The sequence below is a fragment of the Pantherophis guttatus genome, chromosome 4 (genome assembly GCF_059756535.1).
Source record: "Pantherophis guttatus breed Tessera chromosome 4, ASM5975653v1, whole genome shotgun sequence".
NCBI lineage: Eukaryota > Metazoa > Chordata > Lepidosauria > Squamata > Colubridae > Pantherophis > Pantherophis guttatus.
Genome location: NC_142066.1, coordinates 99,535,593 through 99,555,380, shown reverse-complemented (window position 1 = coordinate 99,555,380; position 19,788 = coordinate 99,535,593). Strand labels below are relative to the sequence as shown.

Below are 19,788 nucleotides of genomic sequence, written 5' to 3'. Positions count from 1 at the left end.
TCCTTTTTGTATTTCAATAGATTCTGTCATCTCTCCATTCATCATTATTTTTGCTGTTTGTTTATAATACATAGCTTCTATACCTTGGACAAATTTCTCTCCAAAGCCCATCTGTTTCAATTGTAGTATCATAAATTGCCAGTTCACATTATCAAAGGCTTTCTGTGCATCTAAAAACATCAAAGCCATTTGCTTTTCTGGGTGCGCATCATAATATTCCAATGTATCCAAAATTATTCTCAAATTATCTCTAATCTGCCTTTTTAGTAGAAATCCATTTTGGTCCGGGTGTATAAAATTATTTAAATATCTTTTAAGTCTTCCTGCTAGTATTGTAGCGAAGATTTTATAGTCTGAGTTTAGCAAGGATATTGGCCTATAGTTTTTGACTTGTTGTAGGTCGGTATCTTCTTTTGGAATAAGTGTAATATATGCTTCTAACCATGAGTTGGGTATTTCCTTCTGTAACATTACTTCATTCATAATTTCTAGTAATGGGAGACTCAGTGATTCCTGCAAAGTCTTATAATATTCCGCCGGTAATCCATCTGGACCTGGTGCTTCCCCACTTTTTTGTTTTTTAATTGCTTCTGTCAACTCCATCATTGTTATATTCCCTTCTAACATCATCTCAACATCTTTTGGAATCTGAGGTAAATTTGCCTTATGTAAATATTGTTTAATATTTTCCTCTTCTATCTTTTCTTTTTCATATAGTTTTTTATAATAGTCTTGTACAATGTTCTTCTTCTCCTCATTTCCAAATCTAACTATCTATTAACTGTGTTATTTTCCTTGAGTTTCTTTCTTTTTTCAATTTGTATGCTAGCCATCTGCCTGGTTTATTAGTGTCTTCAAAATATTTCTGTTTAGCGTTCCTGATTTTTTTGTGCTAGCTCTTCTTTCTCTAATAATCCCATTTTATGTTTAATCGTGTCCATTTTCATTTTAATGTCTTTTTTTTTGTGTGGGAACTTCTGCAGTTCTTTTTCCAATATCTTATAATCATCCTCTAGAATTTTATATGTTGCCTTTTCTTAATATTTCTTTTCTTTGTATAGTCAATAATCAGGCCTCTGGCATAAGCTTTCATGGTATCCCATCGATTCTGTAGTGATGTATCCTCTTTTCTATTTTCTTTTTTTTTTTTAAGCTAATTCTTTCTCCATATTCTGTAGGAAATCCTTTTCTTTTAATATTGTAGTGTTTAAAGTCCATCTGGACCTTCTCCTTTGTCCTTTCCATCTCATCATCATTGGATTATGATCTGCCCAAGTATTAGCCTCTATGGCTATTTCTTCTATGTTCGAGGTCAAGTCCATTGTCAACCATATCATATCTATTCTGGACCATGATAAATGTCTATTGGAATAAAAAGTATATTGTCTATTTTTTGCATGTCTTTCTCTCCATATATCTTTTAAATTTATTTCCTCTATCATCTTAAAAAAAGATTTCGGCAAAGTTTTCCTACTTTGTTTTATTGTCTTTTGTGTATTATAGTCCATTTTCTCATCTACTATTCCATTGAAGTCTCCCATCATACAGATGTGGTCGTAGTCCCGCTCTATTAATTTCAAATGTAATTTTCTATAAAAGTTTTCTTGATTGTCACTAGGAGCATATATCGCTGTTAGCAATACTTTCCTGTTATTGTCTGTCATTTCCACCATCAGAATTCGTCCTTCTCCATCTTCATAAATTTTTTCCACTAATATTGTATCTTTGATGTACAAAACCACTCCTCTTTTCTTAGATTGTGGCAGTGAAGCAAATGATTTCCCTAGTTTGGGCTGTACCAAAAGTAATTCATGCTGCTTTTTAATATGCACTTCTTGTAAACAGATTATATCCATTTTCAATTTCTCCAATTTGTGAAATATTTTTCTTCTTTTAGTTGCTATATTAAGTCCACTTATATTTATTGTAATTAATTTTTTCTCCTCCATGTTTATACTTTATGTGTTGGTTTTGTTGATCTATTAGGTCTCAATTCACGTTGTTCTTTGTATTCTATAGCACCTCTTACTGCGCCTTCTAATGCGCTCTCCTCCTTTCCCATCATCAGGAGATCCTCTTCTTCTAGTTGGAGCAATGTCTCTTCCCTTCTTGGCTCAACATCTTTTTCTCTTATATATTCCACAAGGAATGCTTTAGCTTTGTCAATTGAATCTATTTTAAATCTTTGCGTTTGCCATGTAAACACCAATCCTTCTGGTATCAGCCATCTGTAGTTCACTCCTTTCTGGAGCAATATTTTTGTCAAAAATTGATACTCTCTTCTCAGCTCTCTTACTCTTTTCGGTATTTGCTTCAGCACCATAATTTCCTTGCCCTTGTATTGCAATGCCTTCTCTTTTGCTATCTGCAATATTTGTGTTTTGCTTGATTTTTTGGTAAATCTTATGTGGACTTCTCTTGGAAGTTTATTTCTCATTGCATATCTAGTATATGCTCGGTATATTTCGTCAACGCCATCAAACATTTTTTCTTTAGAAATTTCTAGAGCTCCTGCAAGAATTTCTATCATTTTTTCCACCAAATTTTCTCCTTTTTCTTCCTCCACATTTTGGAATCTTAAGTAAAATTCTGATGTATCCATCTCCTATCCTAAGCCGCTTCTATCACGTTCAACTTCTTCTAATCTATTATCCATATCTCTGATTTTTTTTATCTCTTTGTTCCTCTTTTTCTTCAATTTTTTCATATCTGTCTTCAAATTTCTTCATCATCTGTTGTATATTCTCCACTTTTTCATCTGTTTTCTCTATTTTGAATTTTATATCTTGTATTCCTTGCAAAATCATCTGCATTGTCGCATCTTTTTCTTTCTCATGTTCTTTCTCTTTTTCCTGCTGAATCATTGTCTGTATTGATGGTTGTCCTCCCGCTGGTGATGAAGAGGGGGTCGATCCAGCAGAACTAATAACTGCTGCTTTTTTGCTCATTTCTATAAGTAATCCAACTCGACACAGTAAGGTAATGTATCTTCAGGTTCTTCACAACCCTAATCCATTTTGTAGATGGCAGGAGATTACAAAAGGATAAAAAGAAAAAGGAAAAAACAGAAAAGAGACCAAAAAAGGGAAAAAAGGAAAAAGAAGCAGGGCAAAGAAAAAAAAAGTACCCCCCAAAAAAACCAACACTCTTCAGGCTCTTGTGTGCCATAATTCAATCATCTGAGATAGCCAAAAACAAATTCAGGTAAGAATCTCCAATCAGCAAGTAAAAAAGAAAAAGAAAAAAGAAAAGAAAAAGGACCAAAGGAGAAAAAGGAGAAGTTTCTTCAGACTCTTGTATGTCTTAATCCAATTGTGTAAAGTAGCCAAAAACAAATTCAAATAGCAATCTCCAATCAGTAAATTAAAAAGATTAAAAAAAATCTTCAGTCTCTTATGTGCCTTAATCCAATTAAGTAAACACTTATTGTGAAGGAATAAAAGAATAAAAGAAAAAGGAAAAAAAGGGAGAAAAATATATGTATATATCTGTTCCAATGTTTTAAAAATAAAAATATTAGTGAAGTGGAAAGGTAGAGCTAGAGAGAGAAAGAATTTCCATCTTATATAAAAGTCCACAACTGTGTAACATTCAGAATCTCTTTCTTGTGCACACTTAATCTAACAGCTCTCTTTTCCAGAGCCGCTGTTATTTTCTTCTTTCCAGTTTTAATCGCCTTTCAACAATGCTTTTCTCAGCAAGACACCTGTATAAACAGACTTGTAGACACTCTTTGATATCCTTTTTAAATTTTATCTGTAAGTTAGCCAATTGACCTTGGAAAATAACACAGTTGCTACTTTTTTTCCTTTTCCCCTCAGTTAAAAAAAAACAAAAGGAAAGTACAATGTTTCAATCCACTAGATGGCAATGTCTCTTATTTCTTCCACTTTCACTTCTCCTTTCAATTAGCAATATAGCAGAAAGAATATTAAAAAATAAAAGTCTGCCAAAAACAAAAATGACAAATCTAATTCCAAAATTAATAATCTCAGTCAACATCAAAAATTTAATATTTAAGCAGATAAAACAGTAAGCCTCCTTTCCAGTCCAGTCCAGTCAAGTTTAAGTAAAACTTTCCACTGATATCCACATATAGGAATAGTTTATATTTTAGGAAAATTAACTTAAATTCAGGCTCAATTCCGCCACTGAGTTACTTCTATATTAAATCCTAGTTGCATTTGCTCTTCAGGGTGTTTTTAAAATCAAATTAGAAAAAACTCTCACCAGATCGTAACACTTTCACTCATTCTCTTCCATTCGGGGCTGTCCCAACTTCAGCAGCTTAATGGCTGCCTCTTCAGCGCTGGAAAAAAGAGCTTCTCCTGGATCAACCAGGGACTTTGCGATATCCCTGGGATCAACAGAATGTGCCCTCCTCTATCACTGTCTCAACAGGACAGTGAGATCCAATTTGGATCATCCCATGGTGGAGATATCAGCGGTAGTTCCGGAGCCCCGAAAACTTCCCGCCGTCTCGTTGCGATGCCAGCCCCGCCCTACGTACGCTATGTATTCAGTAAGCTTTTCAGAACTAAAATGATCCTAGACTTTTATTTGGATAATCAGGCTGGATGTTAACAATTAGCTTTGATTTTCAACTTGTTCTTTTCTCAGAAACTGGATCAGGAGAGGAAAGCATTCAAAGTTTTTCTCATTCACATATTCAATCCAAGAATTAAGTATCTCACTCTGAATATGATTGTCTCTTTCCACTGCAAAGATTTTGTAACTTCATTAAGTTTTCCAAATATGTTGGCAAGTGAAGTACATTGCATGAGCCACTTCTCGTTGCGTAAAAATTCAGCATGTATGCTAGGCATACTGTTATGAAGAAAATTGGAAGCTTGTTGTATAGGTCAAAAGTCTGGTCAGAATGTTGCCTCTTGAAAGTCATTTAACTTTTTTGTGATTTAGAAGCAATTGGTGTTGACCAATTTGCAAAACGTCTTGACTGGAGTGAGTGGGACTTTACACAATTTTACAATTTTTGCAGCCTCATTAAAAATGTCCTCTAAATCAGATGGAATGTTCTTCACCACAAAGGCATGCCCAGTGGTGGGCTGCAACCGGTTTACCAACCGGTTCTGTGAGCAGGTGCTTTGCATGTGCCTAACACGCTTGCATGCAGCATTCAAAATACAGCAATTTGGAGCTCAGCTGCTTACCTTCTAAGGCAGCCCCAGTAAGTAGAACAATGGCGGTGCAGAAATCAGATGTGCCATGTGAATTAGCTGAGCCAGAAAGAAGGAAATATAAGACAGGATAGGGCAGGATAGGGCAGGGGCAGGTGGATGGGGCCAGCTGATCGTCGGAACTACCAGTTCACTCGAAACAGTGGCAGCAGCCCACCACTGGGCATGCCAGTGCAAGATGCAATGACTACTGTACAATTTGGCACTACAATTTTATTCTTGGTATCATCCTTTCCATTTTCCCACCATTGCTGAAACCCCATTGCTGCATACATCAATACACTTATCCCAATCAAGATCATGTTTATGCATGTAAATTGATGATTTAAAAAAACAATTTCCCAGTTCCCCAAAGATGCATATAGAAAGAAATATTCTGCAATGAATTCTTCTAATGAATAACAAGCAATATTGCAAGTCCAGCAACATCTGCACTTTCATCCAATTTACAATTTTTCAGTCTTTGAATTAATTCATCTTTGATATAGCCTGAGATTTTATCAGTATGGTTGGACACAGTGTTATTAGGGCATTTGACTGCTGAAACTTTTTTGCCACCTCCTCTCTATGCATGCAACCAACATGCAAAAAATTTCAATTATCTAGGTCATAGTTGTCTCAAAGGTGCTTGTTAGATTCGTCAGTGGATGCACGACTTGGACTCGGAACATCTGGATCACGTGTTTATTCACTACATATCTAAATCAGACTCAACACGCGGTCGCTGCAACTCACCTTCTTATACCTTCCTATTGTTTACCTTCTAACCACTGACAGTTCTAATTTCCCGCCGCGGCTTTCGGCCAATCCGCGGCGGCTATGGCTATTTGAATTACATTTGTACGTAACACCCCTCTCCTCCTAGCTGAGATTTCCATGCTTGGCTTGCTTTGTGTACGTGACGTAGTCCTCTAAGTATGCGGGGCATCTGGGGATCCTTGCAGACCTGCACAGTTCATTCGTACCTGGGATTTCAGCCTGTGTGGCCAGCCCTGATGTCGTTTCCACCCCGCTCTCGCTCTCTTGGGTTCTCCGTGGGTCTTCCCCCGATTCAGGTATCTGTTCTGCTTCTCCCTCTACTCCCCAGTTACCGTGTATGGGTAGCCCTTGTTTCATGTCCCCGCTCGTTTCGTTCGGTCCTGCTGTGAGTGTGTCTCGGAGCTGGATTCCTATTTCCTGGTCTGTCGAGTTGGTGGTCTCATCAGCTCCCCTCCCCTCCTGGTTCCTTAAGTGTGACTCTTCCTTCTGTGCTCTCAACTGGTCAATGTGCCTTCTCCATATTGTCCCATCTGCTAATTCTACCCGATATGATTTAGGTCCCATGACTGCGGTGACTCGTGCCTTCACCCAAGTGGGCTGACCTGTATAATTATGCATGAAAACTAGGTCCCCCACCTTAAACTCTCTCCCTATTTTGGGTGGCCCTCAGGGTGCCTCAACTAGGTATTCCAGGTGTAAGCGGTCGAGCTGCGACCGCAGCTTCCTACCCATCAACAATTTGGCGGGGCTTCTAAGTATCACGGAGCTGGGAGTTATGTGTTGTGCCAGGAGGAATTGATCTATTTTCTCTTGCCAGTTTCCTGGCCCCATCCTGGTGAGAGTCTCCTTGGTTACTCTCACCATGCTTTCCACCATTCCATTCCCCACCGGACAATATGGTGCCACCAGCACGTGTCATATCCCCTGCCCTGCTAAGAATACCTCCATCTCCCATGCCGTTAACTGTGGACCGTTGTCCGATATCAGGACATCCGGCAGGCCATGTGTGGTGAATAATCTCCTCAATGCCCTAATCGTACCCGCTGTGGTTATCAATGGCATTAATACAACTTCTAACCACTTCGAATATGCATCAACAACAATAAGGAACATCTGACCCCCCCATCGGTCCCGCAAAGTCTATGTGGATTCGCGACCACGGTCCTCTTGGGGCTTCCCACTCCATAGGTGGCGTCCAGGGGGGCGCTGGTCTGTTCTCCTGGCAGGGTACACATGTGGACACCCATTCTGCTATGTCCTTGTCGATCTGCGGCCACCAAATATAGCTCCTTGCTAAAGCCTTCATCCGGACAATCCCCGGATGACCCTCATGTAAAGTCTCCATGACTCTCCGCGTTAGTCTTTCCGGAATGATGACCCTTTCTCCCCACAGTAAACACCCTTTTAACTCTGCAAGTTCCATTTTTTTGTTTTCAAACGCCCGAAATTCCTCCCCCAATGGACCCTGTGGCCATCCCCTTAATACCCAAGCCATTACTTTCGCTAGTATCGTGTCCTTCTTTGTCTGCTTGGCCACTGCTTGCGATGTCGTAGGGCTGTCGGGATCTACGTCGATCAGGAGTACTGCGGTTTCGGGCACGGGGTCTTCTACTGGCTCTGGCGTGGGGCATCTGCTGAGGCCATCTGCGTTGCCGATGCTGAGTCCGGGCCAATGGGTCAGCTTGTAGTCGTATCCGGTCAGGAATATGGCCCATCGAGTCATCCTGGGTGCTATGAAATTGGGGGTTTGCTTGTCTCCCGCCAATAGCCCCAGCAGCGGTTTGTGGTCAGTTATAATTTCAAACCTCCGGCCATAGAGGTATTTGTGGAAACACTTCATCCCTGCTACCACGGCGAGCGCTTCCTTATCTAATTGACTATAATTTCTTTCCACTGTGGATAATGTTTTTGAATAGAAGGCTACAGGGGCTTCTTGTCCATTGGGGAGTTGATGGCTGAGGACCACTCCTATGCCATAGGGTGATGTGTCGCACGTTAGCAGCACCGGTAAGGTTTCTGTGTATTGAATGAGGACGCTTTCTGATGATAATAGTTGTTTCACTGCCTGGAATGCTTTGTCCTCTCGTCTCCCCCACGTCCACGTCACAGTCTTTCCCAGCAGTCTATGCAATGGTTCCACGACGGTTGCCTTCTGCTTCAAGAAAATGCCATAGAAGTTCAATAATCCCAGGAACACTTGCAATTTTGCTTTATTCTTAGGTTGGGGGGCCTCCTTAATTGCCTTGACCTTGCTGTCTGTGGGGTGTATGCCCTTGGCATCTATGCGATATCCCAAGAACTCGACCTGGGTCACCCTGATTTTGCATTTCCCCCTTTTTAGTTTAAGCCCTTTTTCCTGGAATCTTCGTAAGGTTTCCCTTACTCTTTCCATGAGTTGCTCCATATTTTCCCCTGAGATCAGTACATCGTCAAAGTATGGAACGACTCCCAGGATGCCCTGTAATAGGCGTTCTGTGACGAAATGGGGTTGAGGGGTACCCCGGACCGTGAACCAGCTCATGAGTAAACACACTGAGACTGAAATGATTCTGACAGAGGCGTCTTGTGTAAAAATATAATTTACTTTAAAACATTTAAAAAGCACTATGTCTTTAAGAAAACACATTAAAAACAAAGTCTTATCTGGGTATGTGAAGCAAGGCTATCTCCCTAGATCCCTCTCCACAATACCAAAGCAGTTCACAAAAGAATAAAGCTAGCATGAAGGTAAGCAGCTTCGGCGTCGATACATCATCAAGGCAATCATAATGGGAGCAGCACGAGCTTCACAGCTGAAAGTCACCTGAAGTAAAAACAGTTCAAAAAGCAAACATTGCTTGAAGCTTGTGGGAGGAAGAAGGTCCAGCAACAGCAGTCCCGATGATAGCTTGCGTGCTACAAAACAGCAAAAGGCAAGCATCCGTGGGAGTCTCTCTGTAGCGGCGTCTGGAGTCCTTATCTGCATTCTTCTCCCATCTGCGGCGTTGCAACAAGCTTCCTGCAGGAGCTGTGCATTTAGGCCTAGATTAGACTAGGCCCAAGTAGCAAGCAAAAGGTCCTTGCTTATATAGGGAGTTAACCTGCAATTAACTAGGGTGGGGAAGGCTTGCAGGTAATTGCCAACAGCAGATGGCTTGATTAAAACCATACTGTTTGTGAGTAGGCAGATAGCCACAGCAATCCTGGAAACACTCGTGACAATCCCCTTCTCTGCGGCTATTTGGCTGGTTAACAAACATACATTCTACATTGGGTACATATATACATCAATGGTAAGTACATTCACATAGCCATCGACATTTTTCCCAGAAGATAGAGGTGTTGGTCACGGGGCAGCGGTTTGGTAAACACGTCCGCTACCTGTTCCTTGGTTTCACAATACACAGTCTTAATGAAACCTGTTTTCACCAATTGCCTCACATGTTTGTTTTGTATATCAATATGGCGCGATCTCTGGCCTACAGCATCGGCTTCCGATATGTTAATGGCAGCCATGTTATCCTCATAGACTTTTATAGGTTGCATGGGCTGCCTCCATAAGCTTACCAGAAGATCGTCAAACCAAACTAGGTTTTTGGAAGCTTTGGACAAACTTACATACTCAGCTTCCGCTGTGGAAGTTGCAATTAACTTCTGCTTCCCAGAGTACCAATACACGGGGCTACTATTTAGGTATACAATGTACCCCGAGGTACTTTTTCTAGATCTAACATCCCCTGCCCAATCGGCATCCGAAAAACAACTCAATCTTAATTCTCTAGTTGCTTCTGGTTCCAATAACAATGAATAGTTCACAGTACCTTTTAAATATCTCAGGAGTCGTTTGATTCCGCTCCAATGGTACTGTGTGGGATGTTCAGAATGTCTAGATAACACATTTACACTTAGACTGATGTCCGGTCTAGTCCAATTTGCAATGTACAACAACGACCCAATCACGGACTTGTAAAGGGTCTTATCCTCAAACTCCGTGCTCTCAGTGTACATATTCTTAAGGAAGTCTGTTGCCATAGGGGTATCGCATGGCTTCGCCTCTACCATGCTACACTTTTTAAGCAATTCCTGAATCTTATCTTCCTGAGAGAGCCGAAACCCCTTCTCGGTTTTTACGAATTGCACCCCTAAAAATTTGCTAATGTGACCTAATGGTTTTAGGGCGAAACTCTTACTTAGGTCCTCAGAGAACTTCTTAAGCCTGTTCTCTGATCTACAAACATATAGTATGTCATCAACGTACAACAGTACTGTTTCCCTAATGCCCTGATCTTCCTTGACAAAAACACACTCGTCAGCCGACGATGGTAAAAAGCCCATCTCTCTCAGGCTTTTTGTGAGACACTCGTACCATCGCTTACCAGATTGTTTTAAGCCATATAGGCTCTTGTTCAACAACCACACATTGTCTTCCCGATGGCTTACTCCCTGAGGAATCCTCACGTACAGCTCTTTGTCTAACTGGGCGTGCAGGTACGCGGTCTGAATATCGAACTGATATACATGTTCGCCTCGCATGGTAGCGATGGTGAGAGCTGTTCTCACGCTCTCAGGGCGCACCGTGGGCGAGAAGGTGTCCTCATAATCGTCAGGGAATCTCTGCGAAAATCCCTGCGCCACTAGTCTCGCCTTATAGATAAAGCCCCCACCTTCAATGGGCTTTTGCTTGAAAAGCCACCTGGTGCCGATCACCCTCTTGTCCTTGGGCAATCTTGTTGGCATGAATACATTGAGTCTTCTCAGGCTGTCTAATTCTGTATCCATGGCGGCCAGCCACTTCTGTCGTTCATGGTCAGGTAAGGCCAACACATCCTCATATCCCTGAGGGGTGGCCAAAACCTGGTCGACTGAGGTAACAAAGTCGTCGTACCTCTTAGGCTTATTGCCCCTGGTAACCCTAACTGGTCTGCCTTTAGGGGAGTCACTTACATCAGAGTCGTCCGATGAGTCATCTACCTTGTGACTATCACTATGCGTCTCAGAAGCTGGGCGCCTATCCTTCCTGGCTACCCCCATCTTGCGCTTCAATACCCCTTTCAAGGGTGCCTGGGATGCACGCTTCCCAGAACCAGATGTATCCCTATCCTCGGGTAGGTTTTCCGATACATCCTCCGATTGCCTATGACGACTACGGGAAGGGTTCCGAGTAAGAATCTCATTGGCATGGATCTTACTCCAGTTGGCCCCTTCGTGAAAAGTGGCAGACCTTGATATCATTAATTTCCCGTTAGGGTAGGCAAACCTAAATGCCTTGGAGCCCTGCTCATAACCAACAAATCTCAGTTTAACAGAGATTGGGTCTCCCTTTCTCCTGAGCTCCTTCGGGACATGAACATCGGCCATCACCCCGAAAACATGGAGGTGTGCCAAGCTAGGCTTATGGCCGTATAGCACCTTGTATGGGGTCTTCTGCACCACGCTAGACCACACACGGTTCAGGGTGTAATTCGCGTATCTAACTGCTTCTACCCAATACGCGAAGTTTAATCCGGAATCCTCTAGGGCGCACCGCATCATAGTTTGTAACACACCATTGCGTCGTTATGCGACGCCATTTTGAAACGCAGAGTAAGGCGCGGTGCGTAAGTGGACTATACCCTTACTCCTTAACCAGCTGGAGAACTGATTCGAATTAAATTCAGTTCCTCTGTCAGTCAAGATCTTCTTAACTCTGATCTTGTGCTGGTTCTGGACTAAGTTACAAAATTTCTTAAACTTAGTCAACGTTTCACTCTTGGACATTAGGGGAAAAACGAATCCAAATCTGCTATGGTCATCTACTATGGTAAGAAAGTACCGTCTCTTACCCACGGAAGGTGCAAATGGACCCACCAAATCCATGTGGACGAGCTGAAACGGGTGTTCAGAGTACCTCTGAGACTTCTTGGGCACAGATTTCACCTTCAACTTTGCACTCCTACAAATTGAACAGTCTAGGAATGTGTTACAATCATTGATCTTGGTTCCCCTTGAGTGTTCGGTTACCTTCTTTACTACAGGAAAACTCACGTGACCTAATCTACGATGCATCAAGTGAGCGCGTTCATTGTGCAACGGCTCACCTGTAGCAATTGCATTAGCATTTTCAGGTTTCCTACTATCTGACTCTAAGTTAAAATTTAAAAACTTTTTATTAACTTTACATTTGTCTTTACAAGGCTTCCTCTGGTGAAAGTCTTGATCCTCATCACCTAGTTCTAACTGTGATTCATTGTTACTACCAAATGAGATAGCATAATTGCTATCACTGCAGGACTCAGCATTCGTATTGGGGGAATAATAAGGCAAGCCACCTATCTTCAAAACCTCCCCAATCACACATTTGTTGTTTTTGATCACAGCTGTTTCTCTTGAGAACAGAATCTCCACTCTAGGGTTCTCGCATATCCTCATCAGGCTTAGCAGATTATGATCTATCTCTGGTACATACAATGCTCCGTGAATCTCCCCTATCCCAGGGATATAAACATCTCCAATGCCAACAACATTCACCTTTTTACCGTTTGCAACTTTGACCATGGATTGATGCCTTCTCATATTAGCAAACAACCTTCGGTCACTGACAACATGGTTACTGGCTCCACTGTCCATCAACCATAGTTGTTCTCGCTGTTCCCTTGTAAGCTCTGACTCAGTAGTTTCCACTATACCTACAGAGCTATCATTAAACCTGGGATTGTTCCCTTTGTTGCCTCCATTTGGCTTTTTACCCCTTCTGTGGTTAGGAACATCTATACTTGGCTTTCTACCAGGAGGCAATGGCCTCCTTTTACATTTATTATCAGAAGGTGCCTTTGAACATGCCCTAGCATTCACATTTTGTGGGCAATCCCTTCTATAATGTTCTCTTGAACCACAATTGAAGCATTCTCCGATAGTATATGCTCTATCTGAACTATCGGGCCTTCTTGAAGGTTTTTCCTTTTTGTGAAAAGCCGCCCTGCATTTTCGCAAGTTATCTTCAGCAATCAGTCTGCCAGATAACACTTCTAAAGATAAGTTGTTACAACTAACATTATCCAGTTGCGATATAAAATTATCCCAGCTAGGGTCAAGGGAATTGAGTATAACAGTAATGAGGGTTTGTTCAGACACTGTTTCCCCCCTCAACATCAATTCCTGCCTTAACCTGTTTAACTCACATAAGTGTTCATTAATATCTACTCCCGCCTTCAATTTTGCGGAATAGAACTCCCTATAAACTCTGTTTGTAACATGGGAGCTTTTTGAACAAAATAGCTTATGTAGTTTCACCCAAACTTCTGTTACGGTCAGGTTACTAGGTATACTGGGATATAGTGCAGGGTTAATGGACATCAATAAAATACAAAAGGCCTTATGGTGTAAAATATCAACTTCTAAGGACCATGGTCTAGGTGGGGGTTTTAACAGCAACGATAAAACATTTTCTTTCATTAAAATTACTTGAATACTTTTAACCCATTCCTTAAAATTTCCTCCACCCACACTTAAACTTTTAAAATTAGGAGGAAGGACCTGTACATTATTAAACATGGAAATAGACATTAATTGATGTTCAAAATGTGGTCCGTCCTGGAACGGGCAATAAGGCATTGGAATGGAAGCACACAGCACAGTGTCTTCCATCTGGCATTCTGACGATCGTTCCTCCCCAATGGGAGGGATTAAAACTTCACGTTGTGCGGATGCAAAACTCATCCTGGCTTGATCACAAAAACTCGAGGGTCCTCTCTGGTGCACATCTCTAGGAATTTTTGGACGCGCTCCCAAATTCCTATCTTCAGTTGAGGTAGCCTCCGGAACCGTCCTGGATGTCGATGTCGTCACGGATGGATATATCCCACTCGTGGCGTGCGCTGAATTAGTCGCAGACATCAGGGGGGCTTTGGGATGCGCAGCTCCTATTTGTTGAGCTGATGGTGCCTGCAAACCATCGCCTAAAATGGTTGCCAAAGTCTCTATCACACTTGCAACCTTACGCTCAACATGAGAGTCTCTTAAATTTTTAGCAGAAGTCACTGATGTCATCAAGGGAGCTAAAGTCTTTATAGCCTGATCTATGATGGCTTCAACAGCAGGTGGCGCAATGTCAACTTGGCCATGCTGGTTTAACAAAGAAGCAGGAACATTTGAATCAGGCAGTCTGTTATCCCCCATTACCCACTTATGGTCTGAGGTGGGGGTTTTAGGAAAAGATTGAAAGTCTCTTACCGATCCGGTGTTTTGTAGGACTTCGATCTTCTTTCCTTTCACGGCTGAATTCTTTAATAATTCACTAGAATCAGCAGTCGGGTTCTGACTTACTGTGGGCAAACCTAAAAACTGAAGGATTGCCTTCCTAAACTCATCATCCACCTCTGTATTTGTTTTCAAGACCTGAAGTGGCGTTCTTCCAGTCTCTACTACTTTTGGTGATGATGGTTTATTCACTATCTTAGGCCCTTCAGAAGTTGAGGCCTCTGCTGCAAAACTTATAGCTCCACTATTCTCTAAGTCAATTAGAGTTTGGGGTTTTTCAGCCAAAACATTTTTGGCCTGAGCCCCAGACAGTCCAGTTTGTGACTTCATACTTTGTGCTGCTGCTGCTGCCCTAGTCAACATCTATTCAACTGCAGACATTCCAGTCTAGCGCGTTACCACATGAGCGTAAGTTCGTTAAACCATCCTCTGCTACCAACTGTGACGAAATGGGGTTGAGGGGTACCCCGGACCGTGAACCAGCTCATGAGTAAACACACTGAGACTGAAATGATTCTGACAGAGGCGTCTTGTGTAAAAATATAATTTACTTTAAAACATTTAAAAAGCACTATGTCTTTAAGAAAACACATTAAAAACAAAGTCTTATCTGGGTATGTGAAGCAAGGCTATCTCCCTAGATCCCTCTCCACAATACCAAAGCAGTTCACAAAAGAATAAAGCTAGCATGAAGGTAAGCAGCTTCGGCGTCGATACATCATCAAGGCAATCATAATGGGAGCAGCACGAGCTTCACAGCTGAAAGTCACCTGAAGTAAAAACAGTTCAAAAAGCAAACATTGCTTGAAGCTTGTGGGAGGAAGAAGGTCCAGCAACAGCAGTCCCGATGATAGCTTGCGTGCTACAAAACAGCAAAAGGCAAGCATCCGTGGGAGTCTCTCTGTAGCGGCGTCTGGAGTCCTTATCTGCATTCTTCTCCCATCTGCGGCGTTGCAACAAGCTTCCTGCAGGAGCTGTGCATTTAGGCCTAGATTAGACTAGGCCCAAGTAGCAAGCAAAAGGTCCTTGCTTATATAGGGAGTTAACCTGCAATTAACTAGGCGGGGAAGGCTTGCAGGTAATTGCCAACAGCAGATGGCTTGATTAAAACCATACTGTTTGTGAGTAGGCAGATAGCCACAGCAATCCTGGAAACACTCGTGACACGTTCCATGATGCTTTGGAACAGGCCCGGGGCCACGCTTACCCCAAATAGCAATCGGTTGCATTTGAAAGTGCCTCTATGGGTGACGATGGTCTGGGCTTCTGCCGTGGCCGTGTCTACAGGCAGCTGTTGGTATGCCTGGGCCAGGTCTAATTTGGCAAAGACTCTGCCCTTTCCCATTGAGTGCAGGAGGTGTTGCACCACTGGAACTGGATATGCGCTTTGCTGCAGGGCCCTATTTAATGTGCATTTATAGTCGGCACATATCCTAATAGACCCATCCGGTTTCATTGGGGTGACGATGGGGGTCTCCCACATAGCATGATCTACTGGCTCGAGTATTCCCTGGGCGATTAGCTTATCTAATTGTTCATCGACTTTGGGCCTTAGTGCGAATGGGACTCAGCGATACTTGAGCCTAATGGGAACCACCCTGGGGTCCAAGTTGAATGATATGGGCTTCCCCTTATAATTACCTAGGCTGCCATCGAACACCTCGGGGAACTCCTGGAGTACGTCCATGTGCTCTCTGCTGCTGATCTGGTGGAGACCCACGATGTCCAATTCGAGGGGTTGAAACCATTCCACCCCTAATAAGGTTGGTCTGTCCTTCTCCACCACTGTGAGCTTGAGACGGACGTTGAATTTCTTGAACCAGACTCTGACCTCAGCTCTGCCCATGACTTTAATCGCGTTCCCCTGGAAGTCGTTCAGCCTGATGGGTTGTGGTTGCAGCCTTTTCATGGAGTATCTTGGGTTGAGGCGCTGAAGCGTTGCCCACAACATGATGGTGAAGAACAACCCGGTGTCCAGCTCCATGGTGCAGTCTTCTCCCTCGATGTTGACTGAGGTATGGAACTTCCTCCCTTTGCACGTGTCTGAGTGGCCGACGGTCATCTGGTTGATGTTTTGCCGGTTCAGAAGTCTGTCATCCCTGCGGCGGTCCCTGGGTTTCCCTTGTCTGTGGGCTTCTCCTCGTTGCCTGGGGAGGGCGGGCGTGGGTTGCGTGGCCCTGCAGGTCTCTGCGATGTGCCCTTTTCTCTGGCAATGCCTGCATATGGTCTCTTTAAATCTGCAGTCTGCCCAGTTGTGGGAACCCATACATCCCGCGCATTGAGGGCTCTCCCGCTCCCACTCCCTGGGGCTTACCCTTTGGTCTTTATGAACGTGGTGTACGGAATTCCCCCTCTCCCCATCGTCTTCGCTCTCGGTCTCTTCCAATGTGTCTCCTCCCTCTCAATGCATGAAGTGGACTCCGCTGCTTCTGCAAATGTCCGCGGCAGAGCTTTCTGAAGATTCCGCAGCTCGGGCTGCCTCCAGTGCGTCTTTGAACGTAGCACCCCTTTTCACCAGCAGCTTTTTCTGCAGATTTAGATCTCTCATCCCCGGTATTATACGGTCCTTCATCATCTCCTCGGGATTGATGAACTCGCACTTCGCTGCGATCTCCCTCAGGTTTGCCACGAATTCATTAATCGTCTCTCCCTCCCTCTGGCACCTGCGATAGAACTCATTTTGACTGACCATGGGCGTCGCGGTGGGCGCGTAGTGGTCGCTGAGCATGCTCTGCAGGGTCGTCCACATGATGGATTCTATGTCTGCCGGTGCCACGAGGGTCTGGGCCATCTTGAAGACTTTCGGTCCACAGTATGTTAAGAAGAGCGCTCGCTTCCAATTGTCGGGGAGATCCTGGTAGTTGTTTGCTTCCAAATACATTCGGAAGCAGCACATGTACATGTGCCATTCTTCCGTCTTGGGGTCGAACACCACCGGTGCTTGTGAGGGGTTCGTAGCCATCGTATCGGGTGATGTTGATAGTCTTACTCCCCTATGCGTTCAGATGTCCGAGCTTCTCAGTGCGATCCCACCTTCATCACCAGTGTTAGATTCACCAGTGGATGCACGACTCGGACTCGGAACATCTGGATCACGTGTTTATTCACTACATATCCAAATCAGACTCAACACGCGGTCGCTGCAACTCGCCTCCTTATACCTTCCTATTGTTTACTTACTAACCACCGACAGTTCTTCTAATTTCCCACCACAGCTTTCGGCCAATCCGCGGCGGCTATGGCTATTTGAATTACGTTCATACGTAACAGTGCTTTACAAAAGGCAAGTGGACTTTATTTTTTCTCCTTGAAAATGTTTGCTTCTTCTGAAGAAGCTTCTTCAGTTCTGACTGAATAGTGGGGAATAGAAGATTTATATTCTTTACAGTCACCTGGTCATTAGCACTCTGAAGGTCAGTTTTCACTTCTCTGAGAGTTGTTGAGGCCACTTATCTTTATCCTCAGGGCCAGCATTTTGAAATCAAAAATATAGTAGGTGCTGATTATGGACCACTTGAGGAGGAGGAGGGGGAGTGCAGAAGAGAAGTAGAAGAAGAAAAAGGAGGAGGAAGAGGAAGAGGATAAGAAGGAGAAGGAGAAGAAGGCATCAATAGAAAATGTTATAAATATGCATGTTATAAGTAAGCATAGCTATACATTGGAAATAAACTATTTGTTTTGGAAATATGGATAACATGATGGGTTATTCAACATACATAGTGGAGTTGGTAAAAAAGTTAGAAATGAATTATTTATTTATTATTTTATTTTATTTTAAATTCAAATATATATAATGACCCAAAGATTTTTAAAGATCAAACAGAGGTTTTCTTGCTGAAATTAATGGACAGTCAGTTAGAAAAGAGTCATGGAAGATTATTTTTATATATAATTACTGATGAAAAACAATTATATGTGCTAACATTGGAAAGGCTTGGAAATATCCACAGTGGTTTGAAGATGAAAGAACTAGCAGAGATGTTAGTCTCTAGCAGAAATGAAACAATATTAGCTCGTTTGAATAGAGAAAAATCAACAATACATTTATCAGTGACTGGAAACCCAATCTAAGGACTACTTGCTGAAAAAAAATAGAAAATTTAATTTATGATTTATGAGCTTGAAGATTAGAAAGGGTAACTTATGGAAAGAAGGAAATTATGATGTAACCTGAGAGACAGAAGGTAAAATGTATTCTAATATTTGTATTGTTTTTATCTTCTTAAAATGTCTTCAATAAATTATATTTTTTATAAAGAATCACTTTAAAGTCTTGAACTTTATTGATAGAGAACTAGTGGAATTATAGAATGAATTTAAAGAAGTTGTTAAGGATAAATGTGAAAAGAGACTACCAAAAAGAAGAAATAAAGTGGATGACAAAACAAACGGTATACATTGCCAACAAGCAAAAACCAAGAAAAACAAAAATCCTAATGGAAAAAGAGATTCCTAATCAAATTTGGGTCGGTCACTGGGACCAGAGCTTTTGCTGGAGCCCATCTTCAGGGAATTTTTCTACTGGAATACGTGCTTTGGGCTTTTCTGTAAGTTGTGTTTATGTGGTGCCTTCCTATAGGATGATTGGTGTGTTAATTGGCAATTGGCTGCCAATGACTCATGAGACTCATGAGCATACCTGGGACAGCTAAAAAAACAAACAGATGGATCATTGAGCAAATCAGCCCAGAATTCTCACTCTAGGCACAAATGGCCAGCCTCAAGTTAACCTATTCCAGACACATTAGCAAAGACCAATCTCTCTGGAAAAGATTGTAAAGCTGGGAAAGGTAAAGGAAAAGGCCCACAGCAAGGTGGATGGACTCAGTTACAATGGGAATGAGTACCACATTAGGAGACTTGAAATAACAGACTAAGAGTAGGTTTCAATAGAGAAAATCTATCTTTGCAATTGCTAGGAGTCAAAAATAATTTGATGGGACATAATCAATCAAAATAGGACCAGTTCCAAATCAGCTATTATGTGTTAAAGAGGACATATAAAGAACCCACTTCCATAGAATAGAAGACTTTTTGTTTGGAATACTGTGGTCCAAAGTAAAATCAAAATACATCACTTTGGGGAAAGTATGACTATGCGACCAGACTAGCTTTAACTAGTCATTGGCAGATTCCTGGAGGAGGTACTTTTAAATAAAGATAGTAATACATGCCATTGACTTTTTATCAGCTGGTAAAAAATCCAAAGTAGTAACAACTTTAATGAATTATCCAGAGATGCAATAAGAGTCAGGACAGCATATTCCTATCTTGGTAAGCTGTTGTATCAATATTATAAGGCTGAGTAAGGAGCTTTATAAATTACAACAGTTTATTTAATGACTGTTTGAAGTTACAATCGCATTTAAAAAGTGACTTATAACCTTTTCACATTTAACTTAACAACTGCAGTAATTCACTTAATCAATGTGGCAAGAATTGTCGTAAAATCAAAACTCACTTAACTCTTGCTTAGCAAAAGAAATTTGGGGCTCAGTTGTAGTCATATGTCAACAATTACCTGTAAAAGCTTAAGATATGGCTATTACTTAGTTCATGCAAACTTAGAATGCATTTTCCTTTTTAAGTAACTCATGGCTATATTGTTTTTCTATAG

At 42.1% G+C, this 19,788-nt stretch overlaps 1 protein-coding gene across 1 annotated transcript in view; it reads left to right on the top strand.

The window, feature by feature from the left end:
- The window catches only part of LOC117656005 (prostatic acid phosphatase-like), a 118,584-nt gene that overhangs the window by 18,503 nt on the left and 80,293 nt on the right, over nt 1–19,788 (top strand).